Source organism: Humulus lupulus, chromosome 4 (assembly GCF_963169125.1).
Source record: "Humulus lupulus chromosome 4, drHumLupu1.1, whole genome shotgun sequence".
Lineage (NCBI taxonomy): Eukaryota > Viridiplantae > Streptophyta > Magnoliopsida > Rosales > Cannabaceae > Humulus > Humulus lupulus.
Genome location: NC_084796.1, coordinates 16,157,334 through 16,177,987, shown reverse-complemented (window position 1 = coordinate 16,177,987; position 20,654 = coordinate 16,157,334). Strand labels below are relative to the sequence as shown.

The window sequence follows — 20,654 nt, the reverse complement described above, 5'->3', positions numbered from 1 at the left end:
CAAAATTAAAAGTAACATTCTTTTATATTTGGTTAACCAAAAGGTTTATACTGCTTTGTTTATAAAACACACACACACAACGAAAATGTATATTCAATAATTGTAATAAGTAATGTTTGTGTTGTATTTAAAAAGTATGTAGTTGCTTTTTAATTTGGTTAAACAAAAATTCATAATAAAAAACCAAAATGTGTATTTTTTATTATAATTCGAAAGTAACTTCTAAGTTTATTTTTTGTTTGATTAATAAAAGAAACATCATTATTTACATGTAAATTACATTAGTGACTAAAAAGTGAATTAAAAATTTTCATTAAAAAAAGTTACTATATAATATAATAAAATTAATTTTTGATGATAAGTTATATAGTAATTTGTTATACCTTATTGTAAAGAACGCCCTAGACTAATACTTACAAAATATTCGTATTACATAGCTTATAAAAGAATACCATCCATTATTAAAGTCTCAGGGGGACTTATTTAAAATCATGCAAGTTGCCGCCATAAGTTTAAAATAAAACATAGGTTTTTATGCAAAGTTCAAAGAAAACCAATTAAGTTAAATAACAGAGTCCCACTGATAATTTAGGAAAAGTCCCTTAAAACAAAACATAATTTAAATGGCGTTCTACGTTGATCGTTTTATCGTCCATAGGATTGCCCCACGCCATACACCCCATGATGAAGAACTCCTCACGTCACCACGCGTGCCATAGAGAAATCCTATTTGCTACCTGGAAGGAAAGTAAGGGGGTGAGCTAAAAGCCCAGTAAGGAAGTACAAGCAAATAAGCAAGTAAGAAAACAACAAACAACCAAACACTAACGTTCATCTAAAACATCATGGTCTATCATAACATAATCGTAACATTTCATCATATCATAACATAAATGTGACATATCAACATATCATAACATAAAAGTGACATATCATCATATCATAACATAAAAGTGACATATCAACATATCATAACATAAATGTGACATATCATCATATCATAACATAAAAGTGACATATCATCATATCACAAACATACAGCATACATGATGAGCATGGAACGCTAGTTGTCCATGTCACCCTATGAGGTAAACAGGAGATCACTGGTCCTTGAATAACCTCGGCGCGTTCGCCCTAGGAGTCACGTCTCAATGTCCTTAGTAACTCGTACGATGTATCTGACATCGAAATCTGTTTGATGTATCTAACATCACATTCTGTTTGATGTATCTAACATCCATACACATATCACATTCAACAGATCATCACATTAAGTCATTCATAATTTCATAACAGTTCATTCATATAATAGTCTTACCATTCATAGCATAAAATCATAAAATCTATCTAACTTCCTTACCTCAGGTCCAAGCTAAGAATTTCACAATCCTTTCAACGAGCCTATATCATAATCAAAATAACGTTTCTTAGGTTCATAAAATTACTATTTTGCCCTTCCATACAACTCATGTGTGCATGGGCCATGCACTCATGAATTCAGTTACACTAAAACATGCAATTATCGCCAAAAGAATAATGCTCGTTCTACCCATTTTGCTAACATGATTGCTTTATAAAAATTACATATTTGAATAATAATCATGATTTTGGACGTAAAAGTTGATTTGCATGTAACATGCATACGTAGGAACGTTGCGTAATAAAGACGTTTTCAAAAACGATAATTCTACATTTCTTGCTTCTATTGTTTGAAAATCAATAGCCATATTACATGCTTTATTTTTCTTAAAATTTCTAAGTTGATTAAATTTCTCAAAAACTTTATTTTATTTTATAAATTTATTTTATTTTAGCTCAAAATAAAATATGTGACATTTTCATTAAATAAATATTAATTTACCAAGAATTAACCAACAAGCTTGGATTTAATTAAAATACCTATTTTAACATGTTTCTTTAGAAAAATATATTTTATTATTGTGTTACAAAAATTATGTGAAAAAAATATATTTTAAGTGTGGAAAAATACATTTTGATTTAATTTATTTAAGACTTAGTTTTTAAGTAGTAAAAACTCATATGTGACAATTTAATAACAATTGTTAACCTTTTTAAAACAAACTTTCAGCCACTATTTATTTTATTCAAAAATCACAAATAAATAGAGTTTAAATATTTTTCTCAATCAAAATAAAGAAAAATCATTATTTATCAAAATATGCATTCATACCATTAAAATATCATTTTTCAATATTACCATAACTTAGGAAAAATAATTTATTCCAAAAATTAATCAAATTCATTTTTAGTGAAACTTACTTCACATTTTATTACAAAATTCCAGCAACCATTTTTTTATCATTAAAATCACCATATTCAATTTTATAAACTCATTTTTTCTCAAAATTCAATAAAAATTCTGTAGGAAGTTAATTGAGTAAAATATCATAACATGAGACTTAAAATCCTCTTTTAATTTCATAAGAATTAACATATTCATCAAGAACATTATTTATGCATGCAACTCATCTTTTTATCAACTTTTACCCAATTATTTGAAAAAAAACAGCAAGCTTAATTCTTTGTAAAACTCAACTTTTGTCTCAAAAATTACATAAAATCATTCATGCCTATAATCTCATTATGCTCTTATAATATGCATGATTCTACTAACATAATCACATGAATCCTTTTAAAATCATTTGTTGCAATTCCATGAAAGCCAACAAAACTTTTTCAATAAAAATAGCATATAGTAAATTTATACCATATTCACATATGCCTTATTTTAACCTAGCATATTTCTATCATTATTTTCATTTATCTCATAATTTAATCATTCAAAATATACCATGCATCTAACAAGATTTCATGATCAAAATATCAAGATTACCAATTATTCTCTTACCCATATATCATAGATCCTAAAACATGGATCAAATATTTTGTAAATCACACAACATATCAAGACCACCCTTGGGTGTACCTAGGCCGAAATCACCTTACAAGTGTTCATAGATTATAACAATTTTTTTTTATGCATAGCAAAATCAACATCACAACCCTTAAACACAAATCATGCCCTCACAAAAATCCAAATCCTATACATCAATCCTACCCAAAATCAACCATTAGCACCATTAGCAAAACCTCATATACAACCCACCAAAAACAATATAAGGCTAAGGAAAAGACCATTACCTCTCTTGATTGTAGAATCAAGAACACAAAAGATCAATACCACAAACTCCACACCCTTGTTCAAGCCTAGGGTTTTTATGGGAAAGCCACCATGAAGAGAAGGAAAGACCCAAACACACACAAGAAAAATAACACAATCAAAATCATATTATCAAATAAAAAGATTATGTAAAAGAGAAAACAAGAAGACATACTCTAGGGGGGTTCCTCTTCACTTTCTTCTTCCTTCTTCCTTTCTTTCTTTCTTTCTCTCTCTCTCTCTCTCTCTCTCTACACGCCACTCTCTCTCTCTCTCTCTCTCTCTAGGTCACGGCAGCCACACACACACACAAGAGCAATGGCTCTTCTCTCCTTTCTTAGCCCCTTTATCACAAATCCTCTCATAAAGTCTCCCCAAACAATATTAAGGTAAGTTTCCATTCCTCTTTTATTTTCCTTGATTTTTCTTTATTTCAAAAAGATACAAAGGGATAAGATATGATCATGCCTATCCCCAAATGATCATGGTCTTCAAGTCTTGATTTTTTTTACCATTTTAAGGAAATATTCCATTCCCACTAGGTCACACGCCCACTCCTCATTTCCCTTTTCTTTTCTTCTTTATTTTTTTTATAAATAAATTACTCAATTAAATCTAAAATAAGGAAACCTAAAATGTGTAGAAAATCTACACATGTGCACCATGCTACCATGCACTAGCACACACTAAATTACTAGGGTGCATTACTATCTATCATGCACCTTAGTGCATTCCACCATAGCTCACATAAATACCTCATTTGTCACACTTAAATAAAATGTAACACTAATAGTAAGATAACATGTTACACAATTAATCACTTATTAAATTAATTAACCAAAACATTTCTAACAATTAAATAAAATAACAAACAATCAAATAAAACAAATAAACAATTAAATAAAATAACAACACTTAAATAAAACAATTCATCACACTTAACATTTAAATCAAATAAAGCACAAAATTTAAATAATCAAAAAAAAATTTTGGTGCACTACACTTATTGTAACTCATTAGTTCCTAAAATAATTTTGAAGTTAACGTAAAAGTATCTTAAGTAATAAGACACTATAATATAACCTAAAAAATACTAATCAATATTTGAAGATAAAAAAATAAATTTTGAAAGTAACCAAAATGTATATGAAATAATATGCTCTAAAAATAAACATTTTTATGAAAACCCATAAAAATTGTAAATTCGGAATTTCAGGAATGTTTTTGATTAGTTTATTATTTTTTAAATTCAATATTTTTTTTGATGATGTAGCAATATAATTTTGTAGGCAATTTTTATAATTATTTTATGTTATATTTATATAATTATAAAGATCTCAAATTACACAATTGTATTTTGACACATGGTCATCGGTAAATTATACATCAGCTTTGAGGATAAAATTAAGGTAACCACGTAAATTAAGGATAAGTGGTAACCACGTATTTGTCTAATTTTATCCTTGTTTTTTCGTTGCAATAATATACTTTAAATTAATATTAGTTTGGGTAAAATAATTATTCAGTTGTGTTTGGCCTACATTTCTTTTATGAATTATTGATGTTATCACATTACCAATCTTGTTTATATTTCCTTATAAAAAACTCCTAAAAAAAAATAGTAAATGCTTTCAAAAAGATAGTTACATACATGGAGTGTGAGGGACCTTCCTTTGCCCATAAAATTTTGGAAAAAATTAAATTATATAGTATTATTTAATTATCATTCCTATTTTTTTTCTTTCAAAAACTATATATTTAGTCCTTCTCAAATATTTATTTTATCTTTTGGCCTCTTAAAAAATATTTTGCCTAGTTCTTGACTTTCAAACTAAAATTCTATATAAATTTGATTTTTATTATTTTGTTTTTGAGGGAATAAAAATTAAATTTAAAAATTATGTCTTTTTTTAATATATTCTTTTTTTTGCAGCATTTAATATATTCTTTTTAATTATTAAGGGGGGCCGAAAGGATTTTGATCATTTTTTTAATTAATAATGTTGACGCCGTTTTTCGTCAACAGTGAAATAAGAGCACGAAAACAATAATTAATTATGGCCAAAAGAAATATGATAACGCAAATGAGATTTTTTACGTGGTTCAGCAGTTAACTCTGCCTAGTTCACGAGTCTTTGTTATTAAACTTAAGATGATCTCTGAAAATTCTTCAAGGATGAATTTTCCAGAGTTTTCTCTCAAGATCACAAAAATTATGTCCTTTACAATGGTGCATGACCTCTCTATTTATAGAGAAGATTTCAGAATACTATCCCACATATTTCGGGAAGTTATTCTGTATATGCAAATAAATTTAATGGCATTAAAAGCCTGCAATCCTATATACAAGGAGACGTCCCCTGAAGATCAGGGGGCGTATAACTGAACAATTAATATCCCTTGATTATAGGGGATTTATAGCAATCAATGTAGACTGCGTCTCTTATTGATGATTCATTAAGATATTCAAAATTATTATCTTAATATCGCCAATGCCCCATTCACCCAGGTCTCTTATTGACTTTCGAGCTGTAGTATCTTCCCGAGATCATGTGACTTCGAGCTCATACTTGTATCGGGCTCGGGGCCCCTGATCCGAGGCCATCCCGAGAACAGATGCATCTCGATATCTATCCTTCGAGCTTGTGAGGATCTCGAGACTACCATCTGTTGGAAAAACTTATACAGGATCTTTATTTATTTTCATGTATATTTAATATTAAACAAATTAATACGAGATAGCCTAAAACATGTTTCTAAAATTGAATTCAAAGAGAAACAAAAATAGAATACTTACAGTATACGCAGCGGAATTAAGAGTCCTTCCTTCAGTTTCTCTAACTCTTGTATCCTCTCTGTCGCAGAGTATTATCAAGAAACTGAACCGATCTTCTATTTTCTTCACGATCTTCCAATGTATCCTTAGAACCACCTAGACTAGTGTGGGCAATTCTCAACACATGAGATAGATATAGAGAGAAGAAGAGAAAATAAGAAAGTGGCTTAGAAAAGGACTTGTGTTTAGAGAGAATATAAAACTATCAGAAAATCTGACTTATCAAAAACCTTTTTTTTTTTTACTTCTCTATAAGCACTCCTTTTATAGACTCAATTAGGCCATTTAATTTAATTAAAAAATCAATAAAATAACAGCCGTTTTGAAGCCCTAGGTCGAAATTATCATGGGCTATAGGCCCGTGAAATTTCCCATTTGATTATAAGCCCATTGGACTTAAAATCAAGGCCTGTATTATTTTCTATTGATTTAATTAATTAAATAATTATTTAAATACTTTATCAAATTAATCATTTATAATTTGAACCTTGATTTAAATTTATTTATTAATTTAGATACCAATTTATCTTAATTAATAAATCTGCCATAATTTCTCTTTTCTTCTCAAAATTACACAACTCTGTGAAATTATCCAAAATTGACCTGGTCAACTTTGATAATTCTAATTGATGATTAAATCAATTAATTGAGACTATCTAGATGATTTTATCCAAGGTACAATGGGGACCATGGGCCTATGAAATCAAGCTCCAATAAGTTATCATAAATCTAACAAATAAATTTACTAACTTATTAATTCCTCGGACTCCACTATAGACTTGGAATTGCACTCTTGAATTCATAGAACGCTCTATAACAAATATAGATACGCTATTAATTATCCATTGTTACAACCATAATTGTCACTCAATCCTCTATAGACGGTCTACAATGAGATAGGACTAAAATACCGTTTTACCCCTCATTGTATTTTATCCTTAAAACACTTAGTTCCTTGTAAATGATATTTCAGTAAACTAATTTAATTACTGAAATGAGATCTCTATCATTTAACACCTTGAACCAAACTAAAAGGAAACCATCGTTTCACTTCTTCATCAGAAGCTATAGATGTTCATATCTATGATTAACACTCCCACTCAATTATACTACCGAGTTCCCAAGATGTAAGTATGGGCTAGTCCGTAGGGTAAGCTGGTAACGAACAAGTCAAAGAACTCAAATAATACAATCAGTTAGAATACTAACCACTCAGAATTGAGATTGAATTGACCTATGGTCAACTATATGATATGACTAGAATAGATAATAACGGTATGTTTACTTATCTTATCAACTGTCAATATCGGTCCTGTCCGATGTAACAAATACATCCGATCTTATCTACTTTGCTAATGTTCTGGAAAGAACATAACACTGTAATGTGTACGTAGATCATATCGTAGATTGGCAAGTCAGTGTAAATCCGGTGCACTGACTAATCTTAGGACTAACTTATTTTTGAACATATAATCATATTTATATTCCACTGTGATTACATCACTATAAATAAGATTAGCTATATGCTCGGGATTTAATAGAAGTTTATATTAAATAAATAATCATGAAAATAAAACATGTGAGCAAAGTGATTGACCAAGTCAAAAAATGATTTCTATTCTTTTATTGATAATAAAATGAGATCACAAAGAATTTGGGTTTTAATTAGGGCATAAAACCCCAACACCATCTTCGAAGTCGTCTCTGCTTCGCAGGCTCGATGCCTCGGCTGCGGACATGATCCAGACATTACGAGTCCATTCATTATGAATCCAGCTTTCGAGATCATAATTCTTATGGCTCAAAATCTGGGTGTAACATTTTGCCCCCTCAAAAGTATTTGTTCGAATCCCATAAGAAGGAAACTTTTGAACTACTTTCTTTGGGAACCGCACCGTCGCACATTTGAAGATGGACACGCGTCATCTGGGTATTGCTCACTCTAGGTACTCGAGTACCTTGGAAATCCGCCCACGATCGTTCGCCTGCCACCTTTTCGGTACCATCATGTCATCAATCCCTAACCGTTGGATTTTATGAGGATTCTGGCCAATGGCTCAGAATAATCCTTTTTTACCATCTATATATAAGACCCCAGTCATCATCTTCCTCTTATTTTACACGCATCAGAGACAAAAGAAAAGGGACGAAACCAGAAGCCATTTCAGAGAGCTTTTTGCTTGTGTATGTTTTCCCAGCCGAAGAAACAAAGGACCACTAGTTTGCTCGAGATCGTAAGGTTATACCTGCAACCTCTCCTTCAATCAACGATTTCTCTGCAATCGCCGTCAGTGTGTAAGTATCCGATGATCTTTTTGTTTTCCTTTATGCCAGTTTCTATCTGTGCTGTTCTTTTATTTCTGTGAATGCACTAGTTTATTTTCTTAGTTTGTCACGCTAGGAGACTTTTGACCAATATGCTTTCATGTCTAAGTCTCCATGCTAGGTTTAAATCACTGGTTCTAAATCCAGTTTTGGTGTAGAACGAGGTCTCTTTTTTCTGGGTTTCAAAATTTAAAAGACATATCTTGCACACCAAGATATCGGGTACAAAATCTTGGTTTTAAAGAATGCACAATACCCAAGATTACCATTTCTGAATAACCGCCACCCTTTTTCCCTGATATTTCGGGATTTTCAAAAAAAATTATCCACTCTCCTTCTTTTTCTCGTAGAATACACGTCCGACTCTCAATCAGAGTCTTAGTATCGAGCTCATTTTGTTCTTAAGCATTCTCCGAGCTTGTCTTGTTAAGCTCGCAATTCTTGAACCCTTGCATGCATGGCCCTCACCATTTTTTCTTTCTCGCTAGATGTCACAGAATCTGGAAAGACGATGGGGGTCGTTGCTGGCAATCCCTTACTCGCCAAAAACCCCGAGCCCAGAGTCACTGTTTGCTCGGAATCAACGTTTGATTCGCGAGAACGATCTCGCGCACGAACAGGAGGAGACCCGAGCTCACTATCGCCGCCAAATCGTTGAGGTCATAGAAAAGAAGAGGAGAACTCTTCGGGAGGCTCTTTATCCGGAATCTGATTCAGGACCCAGGCCGATCCCCCTCGACCCTAAATTAAAAGTCACCATCGCATACAGTCCGGGAGAGCTCCAATTCTCGCTGATGGGTGAGCCTTCTACCTCGCAACCAAGGAGAGAATTCTTCGAGGCCAAGCACTACTGGAGCTCGGTTACCTCACTAGGTCAGATAACTGATATCCTGGCCTTCCACGGTCTCAGGCTATCAAGCACCCTAAGGTGCCAAGCCCCTACCTCCAATGAGCGAAGCTGTCGTGCCCCAGGAGATGGAAATCCTGATAACAAGCTGAGGTACGTGGCTTGGAGCCAAGAACATATGAGGGCAGGAGCGCTACTACCTCTGAAGTCATTCTTCAAGGACTTCACAGACTTTGTTGGGCTGGCTCCATTCCAGCTCAACACTAACTCTTACAGGGTTCTGTCTGCCCTGAGGTCGTTATACCACGAGTTGGAGTGGAAAGGACCTTCACCAAAGGAGATTTTATATCTCTTCTATCTGAAAAGCAATCCCTCCCGAGTTCGGGGAGGAGACGGCTTCTACTATCTCTTGAGCTACCCCAAAGAGAAAAAGGTGTTTGAGGACCTTCCTAACCATCCACCTGACTTTAAGAAAGCCTTCTTCTGGACTGATGGCCTGTCCCCGTCTCGATACTACTCATTCAGACGGATTCGTAAGTACCCCAACCTTCTTTATCTCTGTGCTCAGACTTTTGTCTGTAGGTTTGTACTTAGTTGAAATGTGTCTTATTTTCTAGCCAACTTTCATCGTCCTACTCCCGACGACGTGATGAAGGAGCATAGAGAGACTCTGCTCCAACTCCCTTATGGCAGGAGGTCTCTCTCATATCTTTTGCATGAGAGCAAGCTCCGAGCTTGCGGGCTTTTGGGAGATGGCCAGTCCACCTCGGATTGGTCCAATAAAAAGTACCACCTCTGGGAGCTCGTGCCACTGCCAACTGTCATCCTCCCTCCGAGGACAGAGGTGAGGCCCCCGCCTCCGGTTCGCCGGCAGAGCCCGCAATCGAGGAACGAGGCCAACGACGAAGCTTCGAGCTCGGGCTCAGATGATCAAGGTACAGTCATCCTTAGCTCGAAAATGTGGTCTCCCACCTTATTAAAACACAAACCCAATAGGTTAGTTTTATGCCCGGATGATAGGGACCACTTCTATATATGGACTTGGGTAAATGACCGAGTTCATAGGTTTGATAGTTGGCTCGGGAAGTATGACATTATGTACAGTCTGAACGAGGTGTGGGACGGAATAGCCGTCCAATATGGGACCAATGCTATAGGGACCTTTTGAGGTTGATGTCCACCTGTAGGGAAGGTACTCCCCCCGCCTCTTCTGAAGATGGGGGAATTTCATGGTCTCCGAGTTTGAGCTCGGAGGAGAGTTCCAGTTAGGTTTCTTCTATCATTATTTTGTATATCTACGTGTTGTTGAATCACTTTATATACTTTTTCTTTTTGTTATGATTCACATTGTGGCGTGATTGTGTAGGCAAGATGGATTCTGACCTTGACAACATCCTCGAGAGTGGCGGTGCCAAGGGGAGCAAGCGTCCCAGGGCGGGGTCGCGAAAGGTTGACCGGCCCGCCAAAGTCCCCAAGAGGACTGAGAAAACACCTCCTCCCTCGGCTCCGCTTGTCACGAGCTCCATCGTGGCGCCGACTTTTCAGGTTGGTGCCTCCATTATGGTCGAGCCCCAACTTCCTGTAGTGGTCCCACCGACACTTGGTCCACCTCCCAGAAAGCCTTGAACTCACAAGCTGTTGGTTTCTACTCACGTTGAGGAGTATGTAATTGACAATGCGGCTGGATCCCATGGGTCTATGCTGGGCTCGGACGTTATGTCCTGAATTGGCCAGAGCTTTAGCAGTTTCGACGCTCCTCAATGGCAATTTTTGAACAACGCCTGAGACTGCACCGCCCTCTACGAGAAGAGTATCGAGCTTGCCGCCGCGGTAACTTTTCTTCTACTTAGTTATATTTATATAGTCCTGGTGTTAATGACGATTTTTTTTCTTTTGTCAGACTCTTGCTGTTACTGCCCAGCTCAACTATAAGTTGAACAACGAGATCCATTCGAGCAAGTCTTATGCTCAGGAGGCAAAGGATCTTCAACTCAAAGCAAGTGATGACCTGAAGGCAGAAAATGCAAAGCTTGAGGCAGGAGTCGAGGAGCTTAAGGCCAAGGCATCCGAGCTTGAGAAGCTGAATGCTAGGCTCGCGGAGCTCGAGAAAGAGAATGCCAGGCTCGTAGAGCTTGAGAAGGAGAACACTCGGCTCCAAGAGGCTAACAAAAAGCTCGAAGAAGACCAGGCCGCTACTTTTGATATAATTGAGGGTGAAAAAGCTCACCTCCTTGCTGAGTATAAAGAGAAGAAGGACCAGGCGGTTGATTTGGCCATGTACAGAATGTGGGCCAACAATGAAGACCTCGATACCAGCTTCCTAGGTCCTCATGAGGCGAAGCTTCTGGATAAGTGGAATGCTCGGCTTGAGGCGGAAGAGGCTGCTCGGGAGGCCGCCTCCGAAGGTGCTCAGAAGGATAGTCATGCTATTCCTCCTGAGGGGTCCAGTGCTGCTGATGCTGAGAAGGCCAAGGAGACTGCTCCTTCTTGAATCTGATCTCGGGGAAATCTTTTCTTGGGGCTGCATCCCCTTATTTTTGTAATTACTTTAATTTATGCCTGTATGGCTAATACAATTTCTTTTTATATTAATACATATGCTTTACATTTCTTGGTTTGAAATATTTTGCACATTTTATATTAATGAATCGTTTATGTTTATTTATTCATACAAACATAGTTTGGATTTAGGCTCGAGACTCAACGCATTCATGCATCGTTTGTTCGAATTATCCGCTTCCGATCTCGTTATTTATCAAGGTCGGATATTACTTTAACCATGAACCCGAAAGTACTTGTATGGTGTGTAATACAAACGGTTTAGTTATATCCTATTGCTTAGTTAATTTTTCTCATCCTTGGTTATTCCTCTGAGGTTATGAGTTCGAAACTATTTTCCCGTAAGATATTCTAGCCTCGATCTCGACTTATCTCGAAGTAGGTTCAGGTTCCAACTTATTGTCGATTAGTTTTACCTGGTTTTCTCCAAACCTATTAAGGTCGTGTTTGGTTTGTAATCCATACACTTATATTTTTAACCTAGTTCGTAAATTTGGTTATATCCAAACATTTTTATCTTTTGATAATTTGGTTACGTTCAAACTATCTAAGCTCGCGCATCTGGTTACATCCAAATACTTGTATGTTTTTTATGATTCGGTTACATCCAAACTACCTAAGCTCGTGCATCTGGTTACATCAAAACACTTGTATGTATTTCGTGCATGTTATTTTATTTTTCAAGATGATGGTATATATACCAATGATGCCTCCTTACTATCCTATGAGTGTGACCATAGGTTATTAAATTAAGAGAGATTGCAAAAATAAAGAGAAATATAACATGTTGAATGAAATAGATCTTTATTTGATGGAATTCAAAAGTAGACAAAGTAGCACAGATAAACAATCATGGTTACAGGCAACACTCTTCCTATACTATTGGTAGTAAGGTCTTAGGTGTTTGCCATTCCATGCTCGCGGTACCAGGCTCCCATCCAATCTCGCTAGCTTGTAAACACCGGGCCAGATGACTGACTCTATCTGGTATGGTCCTTCCCAATTTGGCCCGAGCACACCAGCTACTGGATCTCGTGTTGCTAAAAATACGTGTCTCAACACCAGATCTCCCACACCGAACTTTCGATCTCAAACCCTCTTGTTGAAATACCTGGTAGCTCGTTGCTGGTAGGCAGCGTTCCTCAACTGAGCTTCGTTTCTTGTTTCTTCAATCATGTCTAAGGTTTCTTCTAGCTGAGTGTGGTTCGAGTTTTGGTCGTAAATATGAGTGCGGATTGTTGGAATTTCAACCTCGATAGGCAACATTGCCTCGCAACCGTATGCTAGAGAGAATGGGGTATGCCCCGTTGATGTTCGAGCTGTGGTCCTATATCCCCATAGGACTTGGGGAAATTCTTCGGGCCATCGTCCCTTTGCTTCCTCCAAATTTTTCTTAGTGAACTCTTGAGAGTTTTGTTTACAGCTTCGACCTGGCCATTCGCCTGAGGATGAGCTACTGACAAAAAACTCTTTATTATTCCATTCTTTTCACAAAAGTTGGTAAACAAGTCGCTATCGAACTGGGTTCCGTTGTCGGATACAATCTTCCTCGGCATCCCATATCGGCATACGATGTTTTTTACCACGAAGTCAAGGACCTTTTTGGAAGTTATTGTTGCCAATGGTTCAGCCTCCGTCCACTTCGTGAAGTAATCCACAGCGACGACATCATATTTCACACTGCCTTTGCCAGTTGGGAGAGAGCCTATGAGGTCGATTCCCCATACCGCGAATGGCCATGGGGAAGTCAACATGGTCAGCTCGGATGGTGGAGCTTGAGGAATCGTGGCGAATCTCTGGCATTTGTCGCATTTCTTCACATACTCAAAAGAATCTATTTTAATGGTAGGCCAGAAATATCCTTGGCGTATGATTTTCTTGGATAGGCTATGCCCCTCGGTGTGATCTCCGCAGAACCCTTCATGAATTTCTTCAATGATCTTCTTAGCTTCGGGTGGAGTTACACACCGAAGTAATGGCATGGAAAACCCCCTTCTGTACAGCTTTCCGTCCAAAATGGTGTAACGGGGAAGTTGATACATTAATTTTCGAGCCTGGTTCCGATCTTTTGGAAGGACTCTGGTCTCGAGATATTCAACTATCGGTGTCATCCAGGTAGGCTCGGACTCAATCATACACACGTCTTCCTCCTCTGGCTCGTTAATGCTAGGTGCCGAGAGGTGTTCTATGGGCACAACGTTTAGTTCATCATTCTCAGCGGAGGTGGCGAGCCGAGCTAAGGCATCTGCATTTGAATTCCGTTCTCGGGGAACCTGTTCGATTGCATAAAATTCAAAATGTTCCAATGCGGACTTTGCCTTCTCTAAATAAGCTGCCATTCTCGTGCCACGAGCCTGGTATTCTCCCAATATTTGATTAACCACGAGCTGAGAGTCACTGTAGCAATGTATTGCTTTGGCTTTGAGCTCTTTGGCTATACGAAGTCCCACCAGTAAAGCCTCGTATTCAGCCTCATTATTCGACACCTTGAAGTCAAATATTAAGGTAGAATGAAATCTGCTCCCTGCGGGGGTAACCAAAATGACCCCTGCCCCCGATCCATTTTCATTAGATGAGCCATCGACGTAAAGTTTCCACAGCTCATGGGCCGGGGTTATAACCTCGTCGTTGGTCATGCCAGTACATTCTACTATAAAATCTGCCAATGCCTGTGCCCTAATGGTCGTCCTCGGGTGGTAGGTGATCTCGAACTGCCCGAGCTCAACCGCCCATTTAAGAAGTTGACCTGAAGCCTCCGGTTTAGACAAGACTTGCCTAAGTGGTTGATCAGTCAACACATGGATGGGATGCGCCTGAAAGTAGGGGCGAAGTTTACGAGATGAATGAATTAAACTGAGAGCCAGCTTCTCCATCAAGGGGTATCTTGACTCTGCCCCCAGTAACCTTTTACTGATGTAATAAACGGGTCTTTGTACCTTCTCTTCTTCTCGCACGAGTACTGCACTTATCGCGTGTTCGGTGGTGGAAAGGTATAGGTACAGTACATCTCCCGTAACAGGTTTTGATAAGATGGGGGGCTCTGTGAGGTGCTTTTTAAGCTCCTGGAAAGTCAGCTCGCACTCCTCCGTCCATTCAAATTTCTTACCTCCCCTCAAAAGGTTGAAAAACGGAAGACAACGGTCCGTAGATTTTGAAATGAACCTACTTAGGGCCGCCATCCTGCCGGTCAAACTTTGGACATCCTTGTGTCTTCGAGGTGAGGACATGTCAATCAGGGCCTGGATCTTGTCGGGGTTGGCTTCTATTCCACGAACGTTCACGATAAAGCCCAGGAATTTCCCTGAAGATACTCTGAAAGTGCACTTCTGTTGATTTAGTTTCATGTTATACTTTCGGAGCACGCCAAAGCACTCTTCGAGGTCATCAACATGGTTATTGTTAAGTTGAGACTTGACAAGCATGTCGTCAGCATAAACTTCCATGTTGTTCCTTATTTGTTCTGAAAACATCATGTTCATGAGCTGCTGGTATGTGGCCCTAGCATTTTTAAGCCCGAATGGCATGACATTATAGCAGTATAGCCCCTTATCCGTTATGAAGCTCGTATGTTCCTGGTCAGGGGAATGCATGGGAATCTGGTTATATCCAGAATAGGCATCCATGAACGACATCAGGCCATGCCCCGTCGTGGCATCCACGAGCTAGTCAATCCTTGGTAATGGAAAACAGTCTTTCGGGCAAGCTTTGTTGAGGTCCGAATAGTCAATACAGGTCCGCCACGTCCCATTAGGTTTTGAGACCAACACCTGATTGGCTACCCAGTCAGGGTAAAAGGCATCCCTAATGAATCGGTTTGCTTTTAACCTGTCAACCTTGTAATGACCCACTACTCTAGACTTTTTGGACCATTAACGAAACTATACATAAAACTTACATTTTTGCGAAAATACCATAATTTATCAGAAACTTGTAGAAACAAAGTTTACTTTCATAAAATAAGTAGGATATGGGTACCCATTGTCTTTAAAACAAAAATAACTTAAAAACTAAAAAGAGTTACATAGAAAATGCGGAAAATACATTTAAAACCATAAAAACATAAACAAGACTACATCCTCAAATCGAATAACGCTCGGCCCCTTGACTCCATTCACCATCGATACACATCCTCTAAGCGTCACGAATCTTTCCACCTCTAAAGCTTATTTCCTGCACATAAACAGAAAGGAATGAGCCTAATGCCCAGCAAGGAAAAATCTAACACATAGTCATAAACATAAACATAATTTCATAATAACGTAAAGACATATCATAACACATAATTCACTTATTATAATGGCCATTATTACTTGGGGTCCCATAGACTAAACAAGCTTATGCCCATGAGATTAGTGGGGTCCTACCAGCTAAATAGGCATATGCCCACAATCTTTTTGGGGTCTTGTTAGTAAAATAGGGCATAAGCCCAAGCCTACAACAAACACATGCATAACAAATTCATAACACATTCATAACATATCATAACATAACACATATGATAACATAAACATAAACATATAGATTCTAGCCTATTTTCCTTACCAAAGTTACCGGGATATAATGGACTGAGTTGGGACTTTCGGAACACTCCTAAAACCATAATGAACAAGAGTGAGTTGAAAGAAGGAAAGAGATGAAATGAAAGAGAATAGGAAGACTAAACCATTAAAAGAAAATATGCTTACCATAACTTAAGTGCTTAAGAACTTGGATTCCCTAACCAAAATAAGAATGAGGTTAGGAAATTGAGTAGAAGACTAAGAGAAAGGAAACATAATACAGAAAGGAACTAGAGTTTTGGTTACCTCAAAGATTTGCAAGATCAATCTAACCTCCACCGAAATACTATAGAACTCACTTCCCAAAGTGTTTGATAAGCTTATGATGTTTAAGCTTATAGTTTTTCCCCAATCCAGGTGTTTACACTCTCACACTCACTTAACACTAGCAGCTTCTGAACTTAGAGAAAATGGTCAATAATGGCTGGGTACTAGGTCCTATTTATAGAGTTTGGAGATGAAAAGATCTTGATTTTACTTGAATAAAAATAATGGCTTTTTAGGTGAAAATCATTTGAATAATCGTTCAGCAGAGGCTGAAGACTCGTTCAAAAGATGCTGGACTTATGAAGAAGTTTGAATGGCTGAAAGGAAAAGAATTCAAAAACAATTGAACATATGCTGAAGGAGGCGATATATCGCCCCCTGTAGGCGATATATCGCCTGGGCCAGTATGCCCGAGGCGACCGTGCATCGTTTCGTGTTTTCCGTATCTACGTGCTGCGACATATCGCCCCCTATAGTTGCGATATATCGGCACTCACTGAATATTTAAACACGAAATTACACATTTTTAGCTAAGTTTGAATGGAGTAAACATCCTTGACTAAGCCCTCAACGTACTCAAAGCTGCTGACTGACCCTATAACATTCAAACTTTACTCCTTATTAGATTTAATCCTCCAAAATACTTAATCCTTAATTACCATTCATAACATGTGCTTCAAATCCTATTGGTTGATGTCTAAACCTTATAATATAATAAATATGATCCTTAATATCAGTCACTTTAATCAAACCTTAGGTTATACTTAATATTCTTAAACTATAGATTAAACTTAGAAAATCTATAAGTACTACTATGAGTGTCCAAATAATTCCCGGTCTGAACCAAAAATCCATAGTAACAAAGATAATGCTATAAATACTATCATACTATCATCTATCTTAGCTAAGTAAAGTTCTTGGACTCTACAAACCTCCTCCTTCAGTGCCTTCTTTCTGTTGTCATCCAGCTGTCTTCACTTTTGTTGCTTCGGAGGGAAGCTTTTGTCTATATTTAGCATGTGGCTTGCTATATTCGGACTTATCCCTACCATGTCCGAATGTGACCATGTGAAGACATCCTGGTTTTTCTTTAAAAAGCAAATTAGTTGCTATTTTGTCTTTTCCTGGAGGTGTTTTCCAACCTTTACCTTTTTCGAGGGATCGGTTTCCTTGAGCTGAATTTCTTCGAGCTCTTCTAAGGGTTCGAGGTCAGCCTTCTCTTCAACCCTTGGATCGATCTCTTCATCAATCTCTAAGACCGTCCCGTCTTTACTTTGAATAATGACGAGTGCTTGTGCGCTCGTCTGTTTCTTTCCTCTTAAGGAAATGCTGTAGCATTCCCTCCCAGCTAACTGATCTCCCTTCAATGTCCCGACGCCGCTAGGGGTCGGGAACTTAATGGCCAGATGCCTTACTGATGAGACTGCCCCCAGCCCAACCAGGGCAGGTCTCCCGAGCAGCACATTGTAGGCTGAAGGTAGATCCACTACCACAAACTCCACCATCTTGGTTGCTGAGACCGGGTAGTCTCCCAAGGTTACGGGGAGCTCAATGGATCCCATGCAGGCGGTCCCTTCTCTTGAAAAGCCGTATAAAGTAGTCGCACACTCTTTCAGGTCGCGAAGGGAGAGTCCCATCTTTTCGAGGGTTGCTCTATAGAGAATGTTAACTGAGCTCCCATTGTCTATGAGAACTCGGTGGACCCTTTTGTTTGCCAGCTGGAGAGTGATGACCAGCGGATCATGGTGAGGAAACTGAACATGGGACGCGTCTTCCTCAGTGAAGGTTATTGGTTGGGATTCAATCCTCTGACTTTTTGGAGCTCTAGGTTCGGGTTCATAGGGAGACCCGTCCCCAGTCTTCAGCTCGTTAACATATCTCTTTTGGGCATTTCTGCCCATGCCTGTAGGATGAGGCCCTCCCGAGATGGTTATCACGTCTTCTCCATCTATCGGTGGGGGCCTATCTTCTTCCCGAGCTCGGGAATTATTGTTTTGTGTGGGCTGCAACGCGGCTGCTCTCTGGCTCGCGGTCGCCTGATTAGTACTCTGGTTCTTGACATATTGTCTGAAGTAACCCCTCGAGATCAATCCTTCGATCTCGTCTTTCATCTATCGACATTCATCGGTAGTATGCCCGGTGTCTCTGTGAAATCGGAAATACTTGCTGGAGTCCCTCTTGGACTTCTGATTTCTCATTGGGTCCGGACGCCTAAAGGGGACCTGGTTTTCATTAGCCAGGTATATGTTCTCCCGAGACTCGTTGAGCTTGGTGTACACTCTGTACACGGAGAAATATCTCTGTAATGACCCAACTACTCTAGACTTTTGGACCATAACGAAACTATACATACAAATCCTTAATAAAGCTTACATTGCGAAAATACCATAATTTTATTAGGAAACTTGTAAAAATAAGAGTTACTTACAAAAATATCAAGAAGGATATGGGATCCCATTGTTTGAAAAACAAAACATAACATGATTTATAATAAAAAGGGATTACATAATAAGTGCGGAAAATACATATAAAGACCATAAAAACAAGACTATATCCTAAAAATCGAACTCTCGACTCCTTGACTCCATTCACCACCGATACACATTCCCCAAGCATCCACGAATCTTACCGCCACTATAGCTATTTTCCTGCACATATAAACAAAAAGGAATGAGCCTAATGCCCAGCAAGGAAAAATCTAACACATAGTTCATATACATAAATTTCATAAGAAACATAAAAACTTAACATAACACTTATATCATGCACATACTATAATGGCCATTATTACTTGGGGTCCCATAGACTAATCAAGTCATATGCCCATTAGATTAGTGAGGTCCTACTAGCTAAGTAGGTCATATGGCCATAATCTATTTGGGGCTTGTTAGTCAAATGGGTCATATGCCCAAGCCTACAAACATACATATTTCATAACATATTTTATAACATATTTCATAGCATAAAACATAAGATAACATAAGCATATAACATATAGATTCTATCCTATTTTCCTTACCAAAGTTACCGGGATGTGAGGACAGAGTTGGGACTTTTGGAACACTCTTAAAACCATATATAACAGGGTGAGTAGATTTGAAGAAAAAGAAATGAAAGGAATGGAAGGACTAAACCTTTGAGAAACATACTTACCAAAACCTTTTTGCTCAAGAACTTAGATTTCCTAACCAAAATAAAAATTAAGGTTAGAGGCTGAGTAGAAGACTATGAGAACTTGAAAGAAAAGTACAGAATTGAACTAGAGTTTTGGGTTACCTTGAAGACTTGTAAGACCAATCTACACCTCAAACTGAAATACTATAAAACCTTACTTCCCTAAGTGTTTGATAAGCTTATGATGATCAAGCTTATGATTTCCCCACCCAAGTGTTTAACTCTCACACTCACCTAGCAACTTGCAGCCTCTGAACTTAGAGTAAAAGGTGAATAATGGCTGGGTACTAGGTCCTATTTATAGAGTTTAGGAATGAAAGGATCTTAATTTTACTTGAATAAAAATAATGGCTTTTTAGGTGAAAATAATTTGAATTATCGTTCAGCAGAGGCTGAAGACTCGTTCAAAAAGGTGCTGGACTTATCAAGAGGTTGAAGGGCTGAATGGAAAACGATTTCAAAATGTTTCAAAATAAGCTGAAGGAGGCGATATATCGCCCCCTGTAGGCGATATATCGCCTGGGCCAGTATGCCCGAGGCAGTCGTGCATCGTCTCATGTTTTCCGTATCTACGTGCTGCGATATATCGCCCCCTATAGCTGCGATATATCGGCACACGCTGATTATTTAAACACGAAATTACACATTTTTAGCTAAATTTGAATGGAGTAAACAGACTTGACTAAGCCCTCAACGTATTCAAAGCTGCTGACTGACCTTATAGCATTCAAACTTTACCCCTTATTAAATTTAATCCTCAAAATACTTAATCCTTAATCACCCATTCATAACATGTGCTTAAAATCCTATTGGTTCTTATCTAAACCTTATAGTATAATAAATATTATCCTTAATACCAGTCATATTAATCAAACCTTGGGTTAAAATTAATATTCTTAAACTATA

General features: G+C 37.7%; 1 long non-coding RNA gene across 1 annotated transcript; it reads right to left on the bottom strand.

Annotated features, from left to right (window-relative positions):
- Positions 1 to 518: 518 nt before the first annotated feature.
- On the bottom strand, positions 519 to 3,677 carry LOC133828844 (uncharacterized). The gene is made up of 3 exons (XR_009891340.1): positions 3,357 to 3,677; positions 3,163 to 3,228; positions 519 to 737 (listed from the first exon to the last, which is right to left on the bottom strand). It is a non-coding gene; the product is annotated as an uncharacterized LOC133828844 (long non-coding RNA).
- Positions 3,678 to 20,654: the final 16,977 nt, after the last annotated feature.